We start from the raw sequence: 5,032 nt of genomic DNA on the forward strand, positions 1-5,032 counted from the left end.
ATACAGTGTTTACATTAATTTGAGAGCTTATCAAATGTTCTTTTTTTTTTTTTAATTATTCCAAGCAGGCTGACAACCCATCATCCCTGTCATGACTGTTTCTTACACGATTTCCTCAGGCATACATATTTACAGGTCGCATTTGACACTGAAGACAATCTACCCTTTTTTTTTTGTTGTGGGAAATCTGGCTTTAAAAAAATATGTTCTCTCTGACAAGCGTAAGACTGGCATTAGCCAGAAAGAAAAAGTCAAATTTTTTGATTCACTGAATACAGTAGACATACAATGGAGCCCAAGCTCACAATGTTATAAGATTTTGAAGAATATGAAAGGCAAAAAGACCCTGTTAATTTTCTTTGTATCTTTTTATGATGGCCCTGGGACAGTAAAAGATTCTTTAAAGGAAAGGGAGTGGGAAAAAGAGGTCTGCAGTATAAATTAATAAATTTGTGAAGCCAATGAGGTGTAAGTCAAGTATCGGTTCCTACTTCCCAATTGTTCGGGGTTTTGTTTTGTTTTTTGGCTACAATTAAACTTCATAAAGAGAATGATAAATGACAGGTAATAGAAGCAGCTTTCAATAAAAGGAAAAAAAAAAAAACTTGTGTCATCCAGCTCAGAAATAAAGCTAATATGGAATAATAATGCATTAATAAGTACATGTAAAGCAATCTATAATGGAAAGGATTAATACACGAAAAGGCTGACATTTGTGTTACTTTATAAGCTATATTTGCAAAGTTAGGAGTCAAGAATCTGATGGTGAGATTGCTAAAATTCCGTGAAGTCACTCAGAAGGTGCTGAGGCAACAAGGACATTTTAAATGCACAATGTCTAACATTCAATCTAAAAAATTACTGGTAATATCAAAGAACAGTACAAAGAGAAAAGCCAGATAATAGAAACAGAAATAAATTCAGATAATGTAGCTATTGAAGTTACTAGACACAGACTTTGAGATAAGTGTGGTTAACATGTTAAAAAAAAAAAAAAAAACATAATAAGTTGAAATAATTCACCAGAGAACTAGAATATAGAAAGCACAATAAATTAGAAAATCTAAAAACTTAAAAATAAATTGGCTGGATTTTAAGAATCGTTGCATGCAGTTATTACAGCTAAAAAAACGGAATTAGTGAACTTGAGGGCAAAAAACATTCAGACTGACACATAGAAAGTAAAATAACAGAAAATACATAAAAGAGAATAAAGGATATATGGAACACCATGAAAAGGTCTTTAGAAATAGGTCATACATGTAGTTGGAGTTTCAGAAGTGAGGTAGAAAGAGTTTCAGGGAAGAAGCTTTGAAGACACAGTGGATCAGATTTCTTCAAAATGGACAGAAGTCGTCTAGGAGTTAGACTGTTAAACTCCCTTGAAGTTAGGTCAGTGAGTCAAGAAGAGTTAGGAACCAGACGTAGGATAAATAAAAAGAAAATTCTATTTAGGATTAGATACATTATAGTAAAAATGTTAAAAAAAATTTAGAGATAAAATCTTATAAGCCACCAGATAAAAACAAAGCAGATCAAAAATAGGACTGATGGTAACAGAAGAAATGGAAGCCAGTAAACAACAGAGTATCACCCTCAACATGCTGAAAGATCAATGCCAACCTAAAGGGCTACACCCTGTGAAACTATCCTTTAAAAAAACAAGGCAATCAAAATATGAAAAAAATTAAAGAAACACCAAAGGGGATTTTTTTTTCAGTAGAAAGAATATAATCTTACTTCAAAAAATAGAATTACAGGAAAAAAGAAAATACTGGAAAGTATAAATATGTGGGTAAGTATAAAAGATCATTTACTTTTTAAAGAGTAATGATAAACACCTCAGAGTCAAACCTATATGTAGAACAAAAATGCATGACAATAACATAAAGATGAAAGGGGAATAAATGCAGCTTAAAGGTTGAAGGCTCAAGCATTACCATAAAATGGAAAAACACTAATTTATATTCCATGCTAATAAATTAAGGCTGAATGTTATAACCTCCAGGATAACCTGAGAAAATAACCAAAAAACGTACAAACTAAAAAAAATAAATAAAAATAAAATCAGAACAAATAGAATAAAAAATACTTTAGGACCACTGGTTGCAGCCACAATGGAGTAACTGGTATCAGACTCATCCTTCCACCATAAGCTACCATTATATCTGTACAAAAATATATAACTATTTCAGGCAATGGATGGCAACCAACATGGGGCTAAGAATTATGAAAGGCAGAAAGCACAATATTAGCTCATACTCACCCAGGACATCTCCCCAAAAATATTTCCGAATATGGCTCAGGAAAATATAGGCCAAGCAGAGTGGTGTTATCACTGGATAGAAAAAAAAGAAATCTGGGGCACCTGGGTGGCTCAGATGGTTAGGTGTCTGCCTTCGGCTCAGGTCGCGATCCTGGGGTCCTGGAATTGAGCCCCACATCGGGCTCCTGGCTCAGCCGGGAGTCTGCTTCTCCCTCTCCCTCTGCCTCTCCCACTGCTCATGCTCTCTCTCTCTCTCTCTGTATCTCTGTGTCTCAAATGAATAAATAAAATCTTAAAAAAAAAAAGAAATCTGATTTGGGGATACTGAAGTAGGTGGAGTTTGGGGGACAGAGTAATGTGGAGGAAGGATCCATTGAGAAGCAGCCCCAAATTTTCCAAAAAAAATATTCCTAGGGCTTTTATTCTTTTCTAAGCTATAGATTTACAAGGCAAAGACTTGAATTGGCACTTCACAAAACAGTTTATCCAAACAGCCAATATGCGTATTATACATTCTCAATCTCATTTGTTATCAGAGAAATGCAAATTAAAATCACAGTGAAATATACACATTACCAGGCTGTCTACAGTTAAAAAGACTGCTAAGATGAAGTATTGGCAAGGAATTGGAACACCTGGTTGGTATTCTCAGGCACTGTTGGTAGATGTGTAAATTGGCTCAACCATTTAGGAAAGCTAATTGACTAACATAATCACCATAAGAAATGTAAAAGGATGTTCATTCAAGCATTTCCTGTAATAACCCAAACTGGAAACAACCCAAACATCCATCAGTAATGGTATGGATAAATAAGTTGTAGTTTAATCATGCAAAGAAATAACATTCATCAGTGTGTGGTGATATAAGTCAGATTAGTTTTGTCTGCTTTGAACTTTATTTAAATGGGAGCATGGAACATGTGTTCTGTATGCCCAGCATCAATAATGTGGAGACACATTCATGTTGTTGCATATAGAAATACTACATTTTTTTCTCATTCCTGAGAAATGTGTATTTTTGGTGTACATTTCTATTTGTTCTACATTTCTAATGTGTGTGTATATATGTATAAAATATATAAATGTTCTATATGTATTTACATATAAAAATATACTAACTATACATTTTGTGCTATGCTGTTGTATGTATATAATATGCATATAAAAGTAAAATGTGCAGTGGTTCCACAGCTGGGGACGCTTGCAGCTCTCAGCATCTGGCTCACTTTCTTTCAAAATGTCTACTGTTCACAAAATTCTCTGCAAGCTCAGCTTGGAGGATGATCACTCCACGCCCTCAAGTGCACACGGGTCAGTTAAAGCATACACGAATTTGAATGCTGAGTGTGATGCTTGAACACTGAAACGGCCATCAAGAGCAAAGATGTGGATGAGCTCATCATTGTCAACATTTGATCAACCACAGCAGTGAAGAGAGACAGGATATTGCCTTCACCTACCGGAGAAGGACCGAAAAGGAACTTGCATCAGTACTGAAGTCAGCCTTGTCCAGCCACCTGGAGACTGTGAGTTTGGGCTTATTGAAAACATCTGCTCTGTACAATGCTTCTCAACTGAAAGCCATCATGAGGCTGGGAACTGATGAGGAGTCCCTCACTGGGATCATCCGCTCAAATACCAACCAGGAGCTTCAGGAAATTAACAGAGTCTACAAGGAAATGTACAAGACTGATCTGGAGAAGGACATCATTTCTGACATACCTGATGACTTCTGCAAGCTGATGGTTGCCCTCGAAAAGGGTAAAAGAGCAGAAGATGGCTCTGTCATTGATTATGTACTGATTGACCAAGATGCCTGGGATCTCTATGATGATGGGGTGAAGAGGAAAAGAACTAATGTGCCCAAGTGGATCAGCATTGTGACCGAGCAGACAGTGTGTCACCTCCAGAAAGTATTTGGCAGGTATAAGAGCTACAGCCCTTATGACATGCTGGAGAGCATCAAGAAGGAGGCCAAAGGAGACCTGGAAGATGCTTTCCTGAACTGGTCCAGTGCATTCAGAACAAGCCCCTGTATTTTGCTGAGCAATTGTACAACTCCATGAAAGGCAAGGAGACTTGCAATAAAGTCCTGATTAGAATCATGGTCTCTTGCAGTAAAGCAGACATGTTAAAAATTAGGTCTAAATTCAAGAGAGACTATGACAACTCCCTGAACTACCGTATCCAGTAAGACACCAAGGGAGCCTACCAGAAAGTGCTGCTTATACCTTTCTGGTAAGGATGACTGAGGCCCATGATGGCATGAGCATCCAGGAGGAGTGCTCCTTTGTTTCCAGCTAACAGTTCTAGAAAGTAACTTGTGACTAACAGTCCCCTTGTACCCATTCCTGTGAGGATGATGTTCACACTGCCCCCTCCCCAGGCTTATTTCAGTTGCCTAAGCACTGCCTGCTTCTCACATCTAGTCTTTCCTTTGAGCCAAAGAAATGAACATCCAAGGAGTTGGAAATGCATTCTATGATGTGAAACACTTTGCCTCTTGTGTACTGTGTCATAAACAGATGAATAAACTGAATTTTTACTTTATAAGAAAATAAAAGTAAAATGTGCATTTATGTATATATAATATACAATGAAATGTATACAAATATAAGATGTATGTAACAAACATTTTAAAATGTTATTGTGTTAATATTCTGAGGTTCACATTAAATAAAATAGTAGACCAGAAGAGTTATGACTGGCCAGCTAAGAGTTAATTACCGGGCATGAAAACACAAGTGAATCAATGTAACCTGCCTG

The 5,032-nt window shown here is 36.5% G+C and overlaps 1 pseudogene; it reads left to right on the top strand.

Moving 5' to 3' along the window:
- Positions 1–3,503: 3,503 nt before the first annotated feature.
- LOC123837020 (annexin A2-like) lies at positions 3,504–4,518 on the top strand (annotated as a pseudogene).
- Positions 4,519–5,032: the final 514 nt, after the last annotated feature.

Source organism: Mirounga angustirostris, unplaced genomic scaffold (assembly GCF_029215605.1).
Source record: "Mirounga angustirostris isolate CCGP_5_RB_7025 unplaced genomic scaffold, mMirAng1.0.hap1 SCAF_8, whole genome shotgun sequence".
Lineage (NCBI taxonomy): Eukaryota > Metazoa > Chordata > Mammalia > Carnivora > Phocidae > Mirounga > Mirounga angustirostris.